This window comes from Phyllostomus discolor, chromosome 1 (genome assembly GCF_004126475.2).
Source record: "Phyllostomus discolor isolate MPI-MPIP mPhyDis1 chromosome 1, mPhyDis1.pri.v3, whole genome shotgun sequence".
Classification (NCBI taxonomy): Eukaryota; Metazoa; Chordata; class Mammalia; order Chiroptera; family Phyllostomidae; genus Phyllostomus; species Phyllostomus discolor.
Genome location: NC_040903.2, coordinates 180,885,165 through 180,906,590, shown reverse-complemented (window position 1 = coordinate 180,906,590; position 21,426 = coordinate 180,885,165). Strand labels below are relative to the sequence as shown.

Sequence of the window (21,426 nt, the reverse complement as noted above, 5' to 3'; positions counted from 1 at the left end):
AACATTGTGACTTCGTGCAATTTACAAAATGTTCTATCTCCATTAAACAATAAACCCTTGACCCCAGAGCTCGGTTTCGTGATTCTGTGATTTGAGAAGGTAGACATAATGGATGGCAATAATAAATGAAAAGTTCAGGAGGTTAAGAAAAACTGTTTAATTATTTCTGTAGAGCGTGGGCTGCAGAAGTCTCGCATGTCTGCCTTCTTCACTGGAGAAGGGCTGTGCGGACGGGGCCCCTGGATGCAGCCTGGGCGGGGCATGAAAGCAGGTTGCTGGCCCTCAGCTGTGTTTATGAACAAATGGTCTCTAGATACCCTTCCATCTCTGAACCTTGCGGCTCCTGCCAGGGGAGATCCACTGCCAGTCCCAGGGCTCAGCATCTGTTTTCCAAAGAATTTGGATTTGTTAGCATGAGAAATTCATTGCTCATAGTTGCTTCCCAGCTGTGGCACTGGTGAGTGTTGCCTTTTTGCCTTATTTATTTGTAGAAAACCATGTTCTGTCCTCTCTTGGAGGGTTTCTTATATAACTAGTCCTGGACACATGCTGCTGTGCTCTCAATACTGGACCCATTAAGCTGCCTTGTGAGCTAACGAGCTCCTCCTTAAAAGCCTCCTCATTTGAACTTTACAAGGTCGGGAGCAGAGGTGATGTCCCACACGAAGGCAGGCCCTGGCAGTTCCCAAGGCACCCTGTTCTCTAAATCAGATGTCTGAGAAATAGGCCAAGTCTATAGACTGGGGCCTTGGTTGGAGAAACAGTCTAGGGGGAGCTCTCCATAGAGCTCTGGAGGCCAGATACAGAGCCTTCCCAGAACAGAATGACTGGAGCAGATCTGGGAATTCCTCACAGGGTCCATAGTGTGTTCAGGGCTGGAGCCAGTAAACAATACACAGCATGTCTAGACCCAGGGTTTTAAGGAGAGTGCACAGACATCCTTTTGCCAAGTGAATGTGAATTCTTTGGAGCTTTCTAACCCTCAACTCATCCCAAAAACTTTTACAGTAAATTGCTATCTGTCTGATTCCATCTAGACTAGCAGAAACCGGATCAGGGGCAGCTGCTTAGAAATTTAGATCGGGGGGCCTTGGCTTCTGAAACACGTTGTGAAGGCTGCCACGTGGGAAATGAAAAGGAACTGGCTTTGCTATAACTGAGGGTTTTTCATTATAATCTGAAAAAAACATGGAAATTGAAACTTTAATGAAAGAATTGCAGCATTTTATTCATTCTTCATCTTAATGTGAAAGACACTTCTATCAGCATGCCCAGTAAAAGAGGGGAAACTTACTTTTTTCCCAAAATGTGGGCCATCGGAGAGGAGGTGTGCAGAAGGTTGTATAAGAACCAGAACTACATGTTACAAAGGTCCGGATCCCATTATTTCCTATCTGGGCAATCTTTGGGGGAATTACTTAACTTCTCCAAGCCTCAATTGTCTAATCTGTAAAATAGGACTAGGAATAGTCCTGACCTCAGAATGTTGTGAGGTTTAAATGACAAAATGTACCTAAGAAGATAGGCAACATAGGGTCTGGCACCACTCGGTCGTTACTGGCAGTAACTACTATCAGTAAGCTATCGACCACGAGTGTGAAGATCCTGATTTAAAGCCAATCTGGACAACAGTATTCTGTGTCAACTCAAATTTCTTCCCTCTCCTTTGGCTCAGGACCTACCCTTTGGCGTCATCCCTAGGATGACAATAGAGTAGATGAAATGCTTCTTGTTTCCAATCTGTTTGAGATGATAATGAAATAGTCATTTTGAGGGAAAGGACTATGTTCTAGGAGCAAGTGTCTTTATTCAGATCTTATTCTATGCTATCGTCAGATAACTTCAGGGCAAGAGGGAAATGATAAACTTTATGGCCTCAGCCCTATCTCAGACAGATGAGAGAAGAAGCACCTGGCCGGACATACTGGGTACAAGCCATCTTGTCTGCAGGAAGAGAAAGCCCAGCTGAACCAAAAGTCAAGGGTGGGCTAGAGAAGAATTTCTCACCTGCCATGGCCGCTCACTCTGCACACTGGGGTGCCTCAGATGGATTAGAGGCACAATTTCTCCCGCCCTTCCTGGCCCCCTCCAACCCCTCCAAGTAAAAGCTGTTTGTCTGTTTGTCCAGATGCCACATACTTTTTAATGTGAGCCACAGAGTGAAGAAGATAGGAAAGCTCCAGGTGCAAGGTGAGGCCAGGACCGGGATGAGACTAGTGGGGCATGTGCCTCACACAATTTAAAGGGTGCCAAAAAACTCAGTAATAACTATAAATACCATCTCAATGCACTGTCTTAAAATAAAAACTAATGCATAAAACCCCATGATAAACAAAATATAAACTTAACTATGGCTGGGACCATGCAGTTCAGAAGTACCAGGCACTGGCAGGATTGGGTCTAACTCGGACTGTGGCCGCATGAGGCGAGACTGTGATGCTGGCAGAGTCAGATGGGTGTCAGGAAGCCCCAGTGGAAAAGCCTGTAAATGGGCGTTGTCCCCCAGAAGCCCTGCCCCATCATTGCTTCATTCTGCACACACGCGAACCTCTACAACAAACTGGCTGGGAGACAATTTGAGAAGTAAGCTCCAAACTGTCCCTGGGTTCAGGATTCATTCAAAGTTGGCAAAATGTTGCTTTGAGTTCAAAGGGAAAAACCAGTTATCAAGGAGCTCAAGAGATTTCTTGAACCCAGACCTAGTATTTACCTTGCAATATTTTAATGGATGAGGGTTAAATGATTCCAAAACACACAGATTAAATTTCCCTAGAATATACACGGTTTTGGAAAATGAAAGGGAAATGGTGCTTTGAGCAAAATACATTTGGGGCTCTGCTGTACCCCAAATATTTAAAATATACTGCCAAACTTGCCAAACCCTAAGTGCTTCTGGGCTCACACAGCCCAGCTCTCAGCTTGAGAATACTTTTTCACCGTTGTTTTCCCCAAGCAGCTGTGGCTCATGAGAGGAAGTCTGTAACTCAATTTTCTCTTCTGTAAATAAAGGCTTCTCAAAACCTATAGGCTTAATGTCCACCCCAGAAGGCAAGAAAGAAAGGCAAACACAGTTCTTTCAGGCCTTGTCATCCACACGGGGTTATCACACAATTAGGCGATGAGATGCCAAGTGCTGACTTTGCAGGACCCTCTCCGATTAAACGAACAGCACTGATTCTCCCATGATGTTACACTCCATCGAGAGGCCATGGAAAAACGTTGTCACCAGGCTCATGAGTCCTCACTGAAATCTGTACACACACACATCAACCCAGGAGTGCTGGTCTGCTCAAGCTTAGATACAAGCACCAAGTGGGCTTCCAAGCAGGGGCACAGTCCATCTGGGCAGATGGAAGCTGGTGGCTGAGGGTATACAGCAAATAACCGCATTGTGACGAAAGCCAAAAAGTTGTGTTTGGGAAAAAGTCTAATTAGATATACGCGACTCTCTTGTTAATTCTCCTAACACGGGATTAGATAGGGGTACCAAACAGATAAAAGAACATTCTGTGTCAGAGAACTCAAGGCATCTGCTAAGCACTGGCACTGCGTAGTCCTCTGCTTTGCAAATGGGTTAGCAGGGCAGAACTGAAGTGTTTCCTTTCGTGGGTTTGTTTTGTTCACTCGCTGGCGTGAGAAGCCAGGCACATTTCTTCGACCTTGGAAGCAACGAAGGAGTCTTATTCATTGGGGTTTGTGAATCAACAAAGAGGAATGGCGTTTAATATTTAAATATGTCTCATGTAGCCATTAAAAATCTTTTACGAGTGTTAAGCCATTATTGAAGCAAGATGGGCTCTAGGTCATGGACCCTTTCCTGGCACTCCCACAGTGCTAATGAGACAAATAACATCTCTTCACAGGCCCACGGCTGCCTCCAGCACTGAGTTCAGTGTGCCTGCTGCAGTTACAAATTCTAAAGGAAAAAAATTACCATTAGAAGAATCCTACCCCAGGAACTTTTTCCTTTTCATTGTCTGAACAAGAACAACAACATAAAACCCAGTTTCCAACTCAATTAAGGTCAGGTTGGAGGGGTTTTTTTTTTCTCTGTGTATGTATTTGAAGGGGCTGAGTAGGGAATATAGACCAACGACAGTGAAATTCATGGATGTTAACAACACACATATATGGCTGTTGTTCACTGGACCATGTGAGTGATAGCCCTAGAAGTTATTTACCACCTTACGTTTATAGATGGCATTATGCTCCACGCCCACCTAAGTCATCCACTCTTTCCATGGCAACGAAGTGATGACAGAAGGAAAGAACGACGATGGCCAAAGCATGGAAAGCCAATAAACAATGAGCACGCTGCATAAGAAAAATATGTTAGTGAGCACGGATGCTATAAATTTTACATAGCAACTTGTTGGGGAAGATTTACCTTACTAATGACTGATATCCTACACTTGCCAAAATCAAAGCTTTATTATACCCCATTGCCAAACCATATCCTACAGAGAGAAGCAATCGCACATATGAACAGTTAAGACGCTTATTATATATGTAAATGTTCCCAAATGAACTTCTTTCACTCTACCCCAAAGAAGACAGAGTTCTATACTCTGCTGCCATCAGAGCATGGCTCCCCACCCCCCAACCCTTAACAGTAATTTAATGGCAATGATCACACCGTGACCATGAAACACAAATGCATGTGGTTTCCAGAGCATATATTCAGCACAAAACGTCATCATAGCCTATTTTTATATAGTGTTTAACAACTTACTACGTCCTTAAGAAGCATTTATTAAAATGAAACAACAAAGGATCATGTGGTATGGACCTCTGAGTGCTGCCTTTGATAGTATCTGATTTTTGAAATCAATACTGACAGGGGAGAGAACAATTTCCAGTGTTTTTCCAACTACATGCTAATGTTGACATTTAGAAGAAATTTTCACAATTGGCAGGTGGTAGCAAAAGGGCAACAAGGATTCCATCAGATATCTTTGAGTCAGTTTACCTTGGTTGCTGCGTGCTATTAATCATAGTGCTATAATCTTCAACAAAAGTTCATCAGTCTTCACTGATGTTTTCAAGACTCATTTTGTCATAAGGGGCAAAGATGGCTCATTCAAGTTGCCCCAGAGTAAGAGGCATGGGAGAAATGAGATTGGAAGTAGAAAGCAGTCATGAATTGAGATGGCTTTTGCAATGTGTCTCTGTATGAATGTGTGTGTCTGTGTGTCTGTCTTTCTCCCTTTCTCTCAGGGATGGCATGGATCTCCACTCACACCTGCTTCTCTGCCTGGTTCTCCCCATTCTCTTGGTCCTTGGCCTCAGAATTTCAGCCTGTAATTGCTGCCCTGGCCTCAAATCTACCTTGTGGCTTTCCAATTCAGTTTCTAAAGCCAACCTGCTCAGACTCTGAGTTTCCTCAGCTCTCACTTCCAAGAGAGCAGAGAGAGGATGTCTCTGTTTTCCACCCAGACACCCCTGCTGGAGGTCACAACAAGCCTGAGAGGCCATTGTTGGATCCTATGTGTGCCATCAATCCAATCTGTAGTCACTGATTCAGCAGGGCCTCGGCCATGAGGGGAGAGCACTCACAACACTGAGGGCATGAAAATGGCAAAACACCACACCAGTAAGTGGCCGCCACCAGGGGTGACCAGACACAGGATGACTGATGGCCACTGTGTGTCCAACAAATGGGGGACTCTTTTTTCATTTCAATCTGGAAACAATTCAAAGGCAAAAGTCTTCTCTTTTGTATTTTTTTGGTTAAAAGGAAAAAAAATCTTAGACTGTAAGACTGCACATAAGAAAGAAGGCATTCCCTGCTAAAAAGTAATTAGAGGCAAGCATTTTTCAGACTAAAGTGGGTGGAGCAAGGTATCCTCGGAAACAAAATTGGTTAAACCTAAATGACAATGACAACAACAGGGCCCTGAGACATGAAAATGGCCCTGTCAGGAAGGTCTGTGGAAGAGTGAGGATGACACTCAGAAGGGGAACAGCGGCCAGCAGAAAACCCAAGAGGAGAAACACAATATCATGAAGATGCTGCTGCTTTTAGTATGTCATTATTTCCAGAATCCATATTAATGTCTTTTATTAGCTATCCTGGGTCTGGGTTTTCAACAGTGCTTAGTTAGGAGGGACTCCGCAAAGAATGTCCAAACCAATTGTGTTCTTGTTAATCATTTGTGACTCACATTTATGCTTACATTAACTGATATGTAATAAACTAAATATGGTTTTCAATGCACGGTAGGACTTAAACACACATATCTCTCATTCATTTAGTCTGGAAATACATATTTCTGTTGTTGCCCATCCCAAGAGGCTCTAAGAGATAGGGAAAGTGCACAGCAAGGCTGTTGGGAGCTTTTTCTTTCAAAATGTTGTTTTTAAGCAATCACCTAGACCTTATTATCTTCTCAGCTATCTCCCCAACTGTTTTAAGGAAAGAAACAAAGAGATCAGCAATCTCCTAGTTTGCAACTCTATTCTCAATCCACAAATAGAACAAGAAGGAAGTTTGCCCAGAGAACACATTTTAACCCATTGTTTGTGTGTGTGTGTGTGTGTATCTGTGTGTGTGTCTGTGTGTGTGTGTGTCTGTATATGTGTGTCTGTGTATGTGTCTGTGTGTGTGTGTGTGTGTGTGTGTGTCTGTGTTGTAGGACTTAGAGGTAATGCCCAGGATAAGCTAATTCAAAAATACTAAAAAATCTTCCTTTACGGCACTAGAAACCAAACTCAGTAAGGGCAGTGGGAGAGCATGCCTGCATTGTTTCTGGGGTGCCCAGTACAGTGTTTGGCCCAAGATAATGACTCAATTAGTATGTGTTGAATGAGTCAATTAATTAACTGATAGTAGTCAGAAAGGGAGGAAAGGACAAAGGGAGGTAAGGGTCACTAATAACATCTTTACAAGATTTTCCTCCCATCTTGTTAGATATCATTATACTAGCAGAATCCAAACCCAGACAGTTTACTGAACACAGCTGTTAGATCATGCTGAATGATAGACCAAGAGCTTTCAAGTTCCCTGAGCCTCAGAGAGCAGGCCACAAAAATGGAAGTTGGCCCCATCCTCAGCCAAGCCAGTCAGTAGTGTTGGGGCTCTCGAGTCATTTTCAAACGCGTCTGACTTTGTGAGCTGGCGTTTTGGAATTTACTAGGGTGATACCTATATTCTGACTCATATCAGACATTTTAGAAGTGAACTAAGATGATGCTATTTATGGTTGATGACCCTGACCATATCCATATTCTGATGACTATTTGTAGTTTCATCATTTCAGTGCCTATTAGCTTATATCAGTATCTGGTTATGAAAGTGTTCCTAATGTTTACAATCAGAAGCCTCAGTGATTACAGCCATATAAGTGTGTGAATAATTGAGAGGTTATGCTGTAGCTCATGTTTCACCAAGCTTCCTTTTCAAGTCTCAAGAATATATTTAAAGCTCAACACTAGACCTCAGTTATGCTTCAATTACCAGCAAGGAAGAAAAAAGCTACATTAACAAAGCTGTCAAAAAAAAAAACACCCTCTGCTTTAAATATACTTGGATAACTGGACATTGGAAATAGTTCCCTCATTTAAGGGTTGACCTCCTCTGGTAAAGATTCTACTGCATTCAGTCCTGGCTGGTATGGCTCAGTGGATTGAGCGCCAGACTATGAAGTCGAGGGTCACTGCTTCAATTCCCAGTCAGGGCACATGCCTGGGTTGCAGGCCAGGTTCCCCAGTGAGGGGAGCGCAAGAGGCAACCACACATTGATGTTTCTCTCCCTCTCTTTCTCCTTCCCTTCCCCTCTGCCTAAAAGTAAAAAGTGAAATCTTTTTTTAAAAAATAAAATTAAAAAAAAAGATTCTATTGCATTAAAAAAAAGAACCTTGAAATTTACTGAGTTCCTCTCCTGGTCCTCAAGAAGATAGATGGAATGTCAATCTTGACAAAAGGGTTATAAAGTTGACTAGATTACCAAATTTATATTTCAGACTCAGTGCAATTGATATAGAGAGAAGTGAAATGTTTATATATGTAAGAATCAACAAGATCATATCACAGTGGTCTCATTAATTTTCAAAGGACCCAGCAATAAAATAATCTGATGTAGTGCATACCACCCAAAGATACAATTAAGTAACAACTAACTTTACTTCAACTCCAGGAGAGAAGGTTCCGCAGTGTGGAACTGAAACTAACCCAACACACAGTAATAAAGATTTCTATCATTTCCCACAAATTAAGATACATTTCATATAATGCTATTTCAAAGGATACTTCAAGTTTCAGGGATAACTCCAAATTTTTGTAATACAAAAGGTGTGGCAAGATTTGTAAAATAATAATAACCACCAAAAAGTAAAGACCTTGTAAAAATTCAAATCCATGTTTATTTTTAATGTGCATAATGTATTTTGCAATCTTTATGTCAGTCCAAGTGGAAATAATCTTGGATTATTCCTCTAATGCTAGGATTCTTTATTTTAAACTGTCCACAGATAAACTTGACAAATTCCTTACCCTGAATTCCATATTTATGTAAACTAATCCTTTTCACTCAAAATAGAATATATTCCTATCACCCTGTTGAATGATTCCTACTTCAAAAGATCTCATGATTTGTTTGAGGTTCTTCTCAATACCTTACCTTAGACGAAGGTAGCATAACAGAAAATGTTAGAATCATAGTGTTATAAGCATCCTTAAAAACCAACTCATCCTATTCTCTCGTCATAAAGAGGAGGGAACAAAGGTTCAGAGAGTCTATTGACCCATTCATGGCCATGTACGAAAACACAGTGCCAAAGCTTGGACTGCAGTTCAGTTCTCTGCATCTGCCGTGACTTCCTTTCCCTATGGCATCCTCCACCAATGCCAGATGCTTCTGAGCAGCCACCACCATTTTTCCCTCCCATGCAAACTCTACCAAAGAAACATAGTCATTCAACTGAGAAAGTGTTCATTGTGTACCTACACGTGTGGCACTCTAGAAAATAAGGTGGGCAAGTACAAAGCTAAGGTTTGGGTCCCTGTCCTTGGGAGGAAAAGCCGTTCCCAGATAACCAGCACCCACAGTTGGTAACCTCATTGAAGAGCTGCCACATAAAAAGTCAGTACTGGGAAAGGGAGAGTGTTCCAGGTTAAAATACCTCAGAATGCTTTAAGAAGTAGGTGGCATTTGAAGGTGATGAAGGAGATTGTGGTAGATGGCTTTGGTATTCATTCTGGTGAGAGTTCATTCTGCCAAACTCCACTTTAAACTACTAAAAAATATACAATTTAAAAATATAGTGGGTTATATCTGGTCCATGGTCAGTGGGTCAGAATGTTACCACAGAGTGAACAGATGAGCCTGCAGTAAATGACGGCACATTTATTAATGGATTTGTACAAATTATTCATGTAAATAAATCTGTCCCCAACACAATGCTTTCATTGTATAGTAGGGCATTAAGGACAAGTATAATTTGTGTTATGGATGAAAAAAATGATAATCAGAGAAATTAAAAACTTTCCCACAGACACATGGCTGACAAGTTGCAGACACGAAGCTAAAACCCATTCCTCCCCACTCCCTGCATTTTCCACACCCCCATGTTGTCTTGACAAGTTCACTGCTTTCACATCCATTTTTATGAGCATCGGATAAGATGGGGGAAGAATAAATACAAGGTCGCAAACTTTCAGAATACCACCACGAAACTAATCTTGATACATCAGAAATAGCTGTTGCACCCTCAGGACTCCCTCACAACCCACTATCACGACTGCGATCAGCACCCCTAGTGTTATCAGGCGGTGCCCTCTCGATGCAGTCCATCAGGCGTGGCACATACATCTGCCATCTTTCCCAAGGAAACTGGAAACACCTGGATCATGTTAGGTCACTTCTGAGTTTCTACAGCTGGGTTTTATGCTTCTCCCCTCTTAAGGAGTTGACAATCTGGAAAAATCTTGATATGCAGCCAAGAAAACAAGAGCCTTTCATTTTGAGCATAGACATTTCTATATGTTCTGGCGAAGGAGTGAAGTGGGGAGAGTGAGTTGGAAATTATTCCTTATGGTGGATAAATAAAAGTGTGGGCAGTAAGAAAGATGGGTCATGACCTTCTAGTACGGACATATGAGAGCAAGGAAAACACCCCATTTTCCACCTAAACAATCCTCTTCAGCATAACAAGTGGCTGCATGACTCAGTAGCCTCAGTGAGTGGTATCCGATGGAGAGCAACTCCAGGCCGCCCGTGTTCTGGCTGGACCATCTGCTGCGTGGGTCCCTGCAGCTGGGCCTCCACTCTGCTGGTCCTCCACCCTCTCGCAAAGAGACACTTGAAAATCTTGCTCCAAGCAAAGGGCAGGGGGCCAGGGGTGGGGCAGCTCTGCTTACTCTGTAGCACACGAACGATTTCTCTGGTCAGAAAACTTCTGATGTAAAATTAGTCATCAATTTAGCTATTTTTTTCCATGAGCCTAAACCCTGGCTTTCTGAATGTAATGCGTAGATGTAAAATATCCCAATCATGGGAAGAGCTACAGTTTCCAGGGCATGAACTCTGAGGCTAACAAAGTTCAGAGTAAATTTGACATTAACCACACATCGCTTCCCTATTCAGTCTGTGGGGGGAAAAGTCATCATGCTGAAAACAAGAAAAGAAGGTTCCCTACCCAAGGGCACATGAAATACTCTGTGACAGTGTGAAACAAGGGCTCTTTGGCTTTTTACCTATGGCAAGAATAGACCAAGGTATACATGGGGGAGGGGTTGTACACGCCACTTCTCATTTACAAATTATGAAATATACACATCACCCAACAGGGAGAAAGCCAAGGAGAGAGGGAAAGCTCCACATGCTGCTGTATCATTTCCTTGACCAAATTGGAATTATTCAAACATGTATTTATTTCCCATCAGTGTATGATTCAGTGCTTGCATGCATCTAGAGATATGAGGGCAGGTGTGTCTCCTGTTAAAAGGCAGTCCCAGTCATACATCTGATCTACCCCAATCAGATGCTGTATTCCTCATTGATTTCACTACACTTGCATACTGACTGCTGTCTAGCCAATGACCATTAAAAGTAGATTGCCATGCTTCCAGCTACACTCTCACAATCGTCCAAAACTTTCCTCTATTGCTCCTGATCTGGCACCATTCTGCCTCCACCCAGATCCTCACTTTTGACTTTACCTCCCATTGGCCAACCTGAAGGCAGTCCCTTGTATTTAAGGGCAGCACTTGTCTGTGCTAGTGTTAAGTTTCCATGCTCCCTAAAGAGAGTAGATCTGAATCATTGTTTGACTTGTTCCACTTTTGGACCCTGAGATGGTAGCTTCCGCCTCCTCCTATCCAGCTCTCATCCCTGGGACCCAAATTGCAAACCTGACCTGTCAGACCTCAGTCCCCAGGAGGTGGGGGTGGGGGTGGCACAAATCATCTATTTCTCTATTGTGTAACGAAAACAGTAGCAGTAAGGAGCATTCCTACCTCCTTATTATTAACAACCAAAAGCTGTGCTATGTTTGCTCCTGATCAGAGAACTCTACTATTCATTACAAAAATACTTTAAACATTCTCTGCCTTCCATGAAATAATATTGGCAATAGCAATACCCATAATATTTCAGTCATTGCCAAGGCCACAGATAAATAAAACATTAGGAGAACCTACATAACATGCTCATATATTTTGCATGAAATATATGAGGGATGTGCAAGAGTTGCTCTCCTTACATCAGAAAAAGTATTGTGCAAGAAGGTAAGTTATTAGGATCCTTGAAAACCAGAAGTGAAACAATTTAGGAAGATTGGCAAAGGAAGAAATTTACGTACTCAGCAAGTACTCAGACTTAGAACTGAGCAGGACAGATGGCCGAAGAGAGGGGATGCTGTGGAAGGAAGTGCGTTAATGGGGAAGATGAGGAAATAATAGTAGCTACTGCTCATTATGTGTAAAGATACCAAGGTTTAGAAAGGACAGACATTTTTCTGGAACGAGATCAAGCTACCTCCCTGCCCTGGATTTGCTCAGAATTTTCATTTCCTGTTGCTCATGAACCTTCAGGAAGCTTTCTCAGCACCAAACACAATCTGGTAGATGATAGGAGAAGTTTCGATCTTTGCTGGAGGAAGTTTCATCTCTGTCTTCATGGTGGCGGTCTGCACGCTGGGTCAGCCAGGCCTTACTGCAGCAGCCACTCCTGGACTCTGAGGTCATTATGGACATGACTGAAAGCATCTCTCCTGTCACCTCCCACCCAATCTCCTGATTCCTACCACAGGTTTTGTTTTAGTCACTGTGGCATGAGATGCCATGAACCTTTCTTGGTGTTCACAAACATGGACTGGTTCACCTGGTTCTGAAGTGTGCAGGAGGGCTGGCCAGCAGGTCTCCTGCCTTGCTGCTACCTGCCCTGTGCCCTGTATACTGAGGCTCATACTAAAGAGGCAGCTGTTAGCTTGGGTCTGACCTTCCACAGTGGCTATAGGAGGTTCAGTTGGTGTAACTCAGCAATGTGGAGGAGTGGTGGGGCAGATTTTGACCACTGAGAGTTGGAAACTGATAGATAAATCCTTCTTGCTTCCTTCCCACAGGTGGACTATTCTAAGACATGATACTTCCTGTGACCTCTCTGGAGATATCTTTAAAGACTGAGTGATCACTTACAAGGCTGGTTACAAGGCTGTGGCCAGCTTGGAAATGTACCACTTTGTATTTGCTCGTCCTCCTGTGCTGTCTCACTCTTTTTCCCTCACTATTGTTTCTCTAGGATGGCACTCCCCATTAAAGTGATAACACATAAAATTGGCCTCACGCTTTCTTTTCTGGGCTAACAGTGGGCTAAGGTAAGTGACATCCTTAATGCTACACAACTTAGAAGTGACAGAGCTGGGATTTGAACCCAAGTCAAGTTCACCTATGATAAGCAGATGAACAGAGACCCCAGGTGGTCAGGTAAACATATGAAACAGTCAGACTTTAACAACAACAACAACAACAAAAAAAAAACAATGGCAGCCCCGTCTAAATTCCTAGACAAGACAGGAGCAGAGCAAAGCCAGAGAACAAGTGCCTCATTCTGTAATTTTGGCTGTCTGCAACCAGAGGAAAAGGAAAGCTATCAGGTCTTCTGCCTCCCACATTTCCATCAAAAAAGATGCCTTGCAATTATTGGTGGTCTTGATTTATCCTAGGAGAAGAAATTATCTAATGAAGAAAACAGAACTTTGTTCCTATGTGTAATTTTTACTCTGTTTTCTTCTAGTGCACTCTCTCTAAAGTGGGCACCAAACATCACTGGTTAATTCACAAGAGATTTTGTTTACACTAACTCTTTGATTTTAAGATAAACACTTCAATTTTAGAATCTTAACAACAAAATACCAATTACCACAACTGTTGCATTTTTATTACCTTCTTATTCTATATAGATTTTTTCAAGAACATTTAAGTAAAAAATCTCTACATGAGCAATAACAATAGGACACTGTCCATTATCTTTAGCAAAGAGATATATGTCTATCTTTGATCTTATACTCTTTAGGAGCTTTAGATTTTTATAATGAGCATTGACATTCCAGTAATGAAGAGATCTCCAACATACATTTCCCATAGATTTAGATTCCCATACATCTCATAGATTTAGATCTAATTTTCTCCTATAGCGGAAGATGGGCCACACATTACCAAATAAATCTGCTCTGGCTTCTCTTTCAGCAAACTGTGCAACTTCTCCCTAGAGTACTATTGAGAGATGACACAAGAATTTCCTTGGACTTTACCAGTTTTTGTAGCTCATATCCTTAATTCTCATTGCAGTCTCTACAACACATCCAGGTTCAGGCAGCATCATTGTTGTCTTCCTAATCCTCTTGTGTATGCCCCCTCGCCCATTTCCTTCATTCCATCCAGGTCAATTCAATTCATTAGCAAAGATCAGAGGAGTCTCTTTGTCTTCATGAAAACACCATGACCGTTGGAGAAAAAACTAAAAATATTTCAGTTGTCCCATCTGAAAACCTTAACCACAAATTCTAGAACCAATAATATGTCTAGTATTAAAATATTTCTTTTTCTGCAAATGTGCCCAAATGGCAACAGAGGAATCTCTTTGAAGGTAAAAAAAAAATCTTGAACTGAATCCATTTGGAATTTCTGCCTTAGTGAAGTCTAGGTTTCACACCAGCTGATCTTCAGATCTTCAAGGAAGTACCAGGTCTATTAGTAAGACTGACTAAATAAGGTAGTCAGAGGTATCACTGATAAATTTCATAGCTTCTATCTGCTATCACTATTGCTATAAAATTGTATGTGGTTGAAATAGAGATTAAGGGTAACGCTGGATAGGAAAAGAAGTCACAGGAGGCCAGTCAAGAGGTGGGTGTGGAAGTAGAAAGTGTCATCCAATGCTTTACCCTGAGCAAGAAACTGGCAGTGAGTACTTCAGTGACTGAAAATATGTCTGAGGGCATCATGTCATTTTTAGACTTGTGAAGCCACCTTTTCTCTGCCTGTATACCAACGGCAGAGGGGTTACCAAGCCATGGACCTGCATAAGATCAATTCCCCCAGGAGTGGGACCACACTGCGTATGGAGGACTAGTTGTTCATCAAGAACTCTATTTTCTCGTGAAAGAATCACTACCACTCAAGATAATAGAATCAACAGGATTTTGGCATTCAAAAAAAGAACTTGACTATACAGAATAAAATATAAGAAAACCTGTCATTCATTTGAAACAGAAAAAATAATCCTTTATTAGCCAACTTTTTTTAAAAGTTTAAATTTTTGTTTGTTTATATTTTGACTTCAATGGTTTCTTGGGATGTGTTCAAGACATTTCAAGATGGCCAAGTGATTCACATGACATACAAACTGTACAGACCAAAGTACATCCAAAGAAAGCCAAGGAGGGGAGATTATATTTGACCACTTTTCCGTTTGAAGGAGGATCACCACTTTTTTCCTACTAGGAATTCAGCTTTTGTGCTGTTGCTGATGCTGAAGTGGAGACAGGATCAGGAAGCAAAGAACTGTAGTCTTTGAGGCAATATTAAGTGTTGGGAAAATAATCTATATTTGTTAATATTTTGGACTGAAGATGTAGCAACCCACAAATCAAGGAGTCAAGGACTGCCTTTCCCCCAGAGAGAATGCTATCTCACTGAGGGCCCGGAGGGAAAGAGTGACACCTGCAAAACCCGTCAGCTCCATGGTGGAATAAAAAAGGAGAAATATAGTGACCTCCCATGATTCCTTTCTCTCAAGGCTCTAATTAGGGAAACACCAACATGGTTAAAAGAAAAGACAAGGTGGAAAAAAAAGTCTTATTGATAAAACTGACCGCTCTTTCCTAGGGAATTAGTGCAATGATCAACCTCTTAATGATTTTTACAACTTTTTGTCTGTTTTTCCCAAAACTCAGATAGTTTTATATTGTGTTCCACTTGGGGTGGCAGAATTTAATAGGAATGTTGGCACAGAAGAATGCATCAGAAGAAAAGAGAAAGAAGCAAACATTTTTTAAAATATTTTAACAGTGAAGGGTCTGGTAAGAGTGTCATGAAAGGAATCACTGAGGTCATAAAAGAAATTTAGCCGCAAGAAGATGATATGGGATAGCACTCCTGTGTGGAAAAGAAAAAAGATTTTATTTTGTATAACACCTCAAGATAGAACTAAGACTAAGATTCACCATAATAGGAAGATTTCAGATTATTTTAAGAAAGAATAGAATTGTCTAACATTTGAACATTCTGTATAAATAAGGAGTGAGCTTTTCAACACTAGAAATATTTTAATAGAAACTAGATAACTCCTTGTCAGGGATGTTGCTAAGGGAATGTCTCCTTGGGATTATGATTGAACAATATTTCCGACTAAAATATTCCCTGAGTACCAATCAGTCCTGGTAATTATGATTAAAATTTTTCAAAATAGAAAAGCTTGCCCAAGTCAACAAATTTACACAAGTGGCCATTAAGATGGAATTATCCAGCCAGGCAGCCATTGATGGAATAATTCTATGGGCCCCTAGAATATGCCTGTATGATTTCAGGCACTGTGATACAGTAATGAAAGAGCGGATAGGAGTACTGCCTTCACAGTACTCTTGAATTCTTATGGGTGTACCACATAATAATCATCTTTACAAACAATACATAAGATCATTTTAGACAATGATAAATTCTATTGAGAAAATAATAGGATAAAGAGTGGCGGAGGGCAGCTACTTTAGTAGGGGTAAACAAGGAGGTCCTTTCCTAGGAATGTCATGTGAGTTCAAGACCTGAATAAATGGAAAAAACTGGCCATGCTAAGATTTGGGGGAAGAGAGGTTTAGGCAAGGGAAAGAATAAATGGAGGAGCTTCTGAGAGAGAAAGGGTCTTGATCCCAAAATGGAATGAAGGTCAAGTATCTTTATGAGGTGGGGTCAGAGAGAAGGGCAGGATTCATTCCATGTAGGACTGCATAGACAATGGTAATGTATTTGGGTTCCAGTCCCTTTGCAGTAAAAAGCTACCAGAACATGATAGCATTGGAGTAGTATGGTCTGATTGACTTGTTTAAATTGCTCTGGCTACTGTGTAGAAAATGGCTGTCAGGAGTCAAGGGTGAAAGCAGGAAGTCTGGTTAGGAAGTCTGGCTAGGTGAGCACTAATGAGGACTCAGGAAGCAGGGTAATTCAAATGGCACGTCGACTGTTCTTGAGACATTAAGACAGGCCACAGTCTGAAAGCTGTTCAAAATAGAAGTGGTTTAATAGTTTGCGTGTGTTTACATTTATGTGTATACGTGTGTGTGTGTGTGTGTGTGTGTAACACCTTAAGGATGGTACACACAGTATTTTTAAAACTGATAACAGAAGTTAAATGGAAAGAAATCTTTGATACTTCGAAGATTGAAATTGATGGAAATTTAACAAGAAGAAAAAACAGAAATGCACATCAGTTTTTTTTATTTGCCTCATAAACACTGTTTTCCAAGAAAAGTAAAAAACCCACTTTCTAGTTAGATAATTAGAACTAAATGATAATGAAAGGTGGTGTTTGACGCTTGCTGGGATGCACTTCCTTCTCCAGCTGTGAGAAGACAACAGGGGAACCAACCACAGACTGAGCCTGGAGACCTTTTCTTGGCCTGCCTGCCTGCCACAGAGCCACATGGGAGGATTAACCAGTGAGTGATAAGCACCTCCAGGTTTGTTCAATAGGGGAGAATGGAAAAGCTGACTTGCAAGTATTTACTCTCATTGTTTTGTATTTTACTTTGGGAGAAAATATGCAGTTGTTTGGAAACTGCAGGTGATATGTCCCATTCAAACCAAGATAAAAACATTGGTTTTATGTGCAGATGGATAAGCCATCAATCACTTGGCTGAAGGTGGAAAATCTTTGCTGAAGTCATCAACACTCCCAAGTGTAATCCTACCTGTGGTAAGCAGGGGGAATTCTGTTTTTCTACTGTGATTTGATATTGAGAAATAACATGAGCAGATAAGCTTTATAACAGCACTAGAAGCTGTTATTATTTCTAATAAATGAGAACCACTGGCCTTCATGAGCTGGACTCTGGCTAGTGTGTGTGATGACCAAGGTAATGTCGCAGAATCAGATCACTCAAAGGCAGATGAGCAAGAAAGCAGAATAGCTGAAACAAACGGTAGGGAAGGGGGGAAGGGGTAAAGGGAGAGAATGAGAACAATGAGATAAAGAGACTAGCCAGCTCCCAAATTTTCAAAATTATTCCTTTAGTATATTTTTAAATTCACTTCAATGTGACAGCTAACTCAGGAGAGTTGCCTTTCCTAAAAACTCTGTGAGCACATATTTCACACCCAGAGTGGTCCTGGCCCTTACTCTTGAAAATTCCTTCCCTCCCATTCCATTGTTAAAACTTAAAGGGAAGCTGTTATCGTTTGAAGTCTATTGGGTGGTTTCAGCTTTCAGCCTTACTTCTCTCCTTCTTCCCACCCTTGTGGTACCCAAGCCTCATGTGACCCCACCCACTCTTTTCCTGTTCATATTTTCAACCATTTCCAGCAGTTGGGAATTCCAGTCAATGGTAAGGATTGTGGTGCCACCATGTGTGAGAGGACAGCCCAACTCTTAGAGACATTCACCCTTGTTATGACTAATTCCATTGCTATGTGATTATTATGCAGTGCTTAAGAAAGATATTTGTCATAAGGAGTATACAACTGTATGTATACACACACACCTATATGTGTACATGTGTAGACATGTTTAATACACATATGTACTAAAGAGTTGGATGAAGTAACCACAAATTGGCGATGGCTATTAACATATTCATCACTTAAATTGGGTTTATAATGCAATTCAATCATGAACAATAATTATAGAATAGCAATATAGTTTAGTAGTGAAGAACACTATCTTTCGATCTAGACAACTGTCTTCCTACCTATATTAGGACCTTGTTTCACTATAAACCTATGAAAAATGCTTAAAACAGTATGTAGTGATTGTTATTTAAGTGTCTGCATTCATCATTACCATCATCATCACAGTTTTTACCATCATTAACTTATAACTTTCTTATAACTAATCTTTTAAAATCTTTACAGATCTTCAAAGATTTTTCTTTATTCATTTAAAAACGATTTATTCTGTCAATGTTTTCTGAGTGTTTACTATGCACTAAGCACTATTTATGTACCAGGTGCTAGGAACAGTTACAGGCAAGGTCTCTGGTCTCATGTAGATTGAATTCTAGGGGGCTGGGCACTATGTGTGGTTCATGTGTGCCAAAATTGTCTCAAAGAAGATTCAATTTTAAAGAAGAAAACAAACAGTTTTCTCCATCCACAGGCTAGAGATTAATATGTGTTATTGTCCTTTAGAACTTTAACCAGATCATGTCATTCTTATGTAAATATATCACTTCTGTTTTATAAGCCACTAGAAGACTTACATTACCTCTAATTGGCCTGTCTCCTTTACAAGGTGTCTGGCCAAAAGGAGAGAACACTATTAGGCTCCCTTACCCAGTAACATCTTGACAATGAAAGACAAGAGAATGTAAATAATAGGTATGATCCTTGTTGAAAAAATTTCAGCAACACGTATTTTAGTCATTGAATGTAGTAGACCTTTCTGTGTGGCGTGGGCCCAGCTCCCACTGGGAGATGCACAGGACCCACACCCATGGATACGTTCTCCCATGGAGAATCAGGCCTGCAATGTACCTAGGCCACTGAGTTTTGCTAAAACTCCTTCACCCTGAATTGAGGACATTTACTGCAAAGCAACTTCCTAAAAACCATGCTAAACCTTCCAATGATGAGTGTAACGGGTACAACTACTTTTGCCCTTTCATTTGCAAATATCCCTCTTCTGTGATGTGATTAGCAGCATTGGCTCCTTTGTTTTCTACAAAAGGTAACCACCTCTTTGGGGTGAATCTGTGCAGAGTAAATGAGTACCATCATGTAATAGGCGGAGAAACCCAATAAAGGCCTGGGATGGCAGAGGCCTCGGCTTTTGGTCCCCTTGAGAGAAAAGCCATGCTGTCCCTTTTCCTCCACCAGACTGGGTAGTCTGTGTAAATGTCTCATTTCACCCATAATGATACAGACACTGTAGGCCGGTGTCTGCATTAATTGAAGGCTACTCTAACACAATACTATAGACTGGGTGACTTATAAACAACAAAAACTTATTTCTCACAGTTCTGGAGACTGGAAGACCAAGACCAAGGTGCCAGAAGATTTGGTATCCAGTGGGCGCCTGCCTCCTGGTTCATAACCATCTTCTCATTGTGTTCTCACGTGGTGGGAGGGATGAGAGAGCTTGCTGGGGACTCTTTTATAAAAACACTGCTCCCATTCATGGGGCCCCAGCCTCATGACCTAATCACCTCCTAAAGTCCCTATCTTCTAATACCATCACATTGACAGTTAGGGTCTCAAAATACAAATTCAGTGGACAAAAACATTTAATCCATAACAGCAGGTTATTTTTCAAACTTAAAGAGAAAGAAATGCCAAGTGAAGGTCCATTATAATTTGACTTTCACTGAGAAATCTTAACTCAGACTACACAAGGAAGGAGACTGACCCTGATGAAAAGATTGGACACCACTTGCCTAGGCATGGGTTTGAAAAATCATGATACTGAAACTCAGAATAGGTTTAGGGCACTTAACCAAAGTCCAGTGGTGTGAGTTCTAATCCAGTGAAAATTATGGGAGAGTCATCAAACTTCACAGAACCTTACTTTCCTCTTCTGTAAAATGGGATCAGAGTTTCTGCTTTATCTCATAGGTAAGAATACGATAGGACAGTATTACAGAATATAGAGCACAAGCAATGGTCTTATGCTGGGGCATGAACCATGTAGTAGAAATGTCCTGCAGAGAATCACATCAATCAGGGTTCAACCAGAGAAGCAGAACCAGTAGGAATGTGTTCCTGGGAAGTGGCTTTGTGCAACTGTGGTAGCTTGATGAACAATCTCTGTAAGGCTGTAGTCTCCACATCTGTTGTTGAAGATGGGTGTGCGCAGAGCAGGCTGTTAGGCGGAAGATCCCTGTAAAGTCAATGGCAGGATGGAAGCCAGAGGCACAAGCTGGGATCCCTTGAGCATGGATTGAAACCTATATCTGATCTCAGTACAAATTAGAAGCTGAACTCTTCGTCACAGAGCTAAACACACTCACACTTGGCTCAGGAGTCAGAAAACCTGAAGCGGGGTCCAGAGGAAATAGAGCAGTTACAGGCCCAGTGTCACACCAATCACAAGGTGACTCAACAGATCAGCAGCAACATGTGTGAGCTACAAGATAGCTGCTGTTTTTCTTCCCCTTCAAGCCTCCCAAGAATTTTCCTTGTGGTTCTCCTATCACCAGAAATGTACAAGAAAGTGAATTCTGAGAAATGTAGTTCAGCCTAGCCAAGCTGATACACCAAAATCTCATCACAAATTCCTTGACTACAACTGAGAAATTGATGTAACAATTTTCACATTCTTACCCACACTTAATGACTTTAGTCACTACGTTCTAAAGCACTGGTACTGCAGCAGGTAAGAGCAAGAACTTTAGAGTCCTCCTGACCCAAGTTCAAATCCAAGGCTTATCACCTTTTTGTTTTAGGACATTGAGCAAGCGAGTTATTTAAGTCTCTGTGCCTCGGTTTTCTCATCTATAAAATGGGAATTATAATACCTGCTTCATCAGTCAGATCAAAGAGTAAGGGAAATGATCTAGGCAAAATGCTAGAATAGAGCCTATTATGTAGCCAGTCCCGCAGAAGGGGTGACTGTTATCCCAATGGTCACTCGCTATGGGCTCTAAAGAGCTAACTACATTAGAATCAAATGTTCAAAAAGATTCCCAGGGATCTCTTTTCCTTAAGCCACAGCATATGCTTAAGGGAAGTGCAAAAGAAATGTTCAAAGGACATTCCTGAGGCAAATAAGAATAGGTCCAATT

At 41.3% G+C, this 21,426-nt stretch overlaps 2 long non-coding RNA genes across 2 annotated transcripts in view; both read right to left on the bottom strand.

The window, feature by feature from the left end:
- LOC118496922 overlaps positions 1–21,426 on the bottom strand; it is a 103,338-nt gene that overhangs the window by 14,123 nt on the left and 67,789 nt on the right. The window lies entirely within an intron of this gene.
- LOC118496921 lies at positions 16,146–19,712 on the bottom strand. Its single transcript, XR_004899477.1, has 3 exons — positions 19,634–19,712; positions 18,383–18,388; positions 16,146–16,157 (listed from the first exon to the last, which is right to left on the bottom strand). It is a non-coding gene; the product is annotated as an uncharacterized LOC118496921 (long non-coding RNA).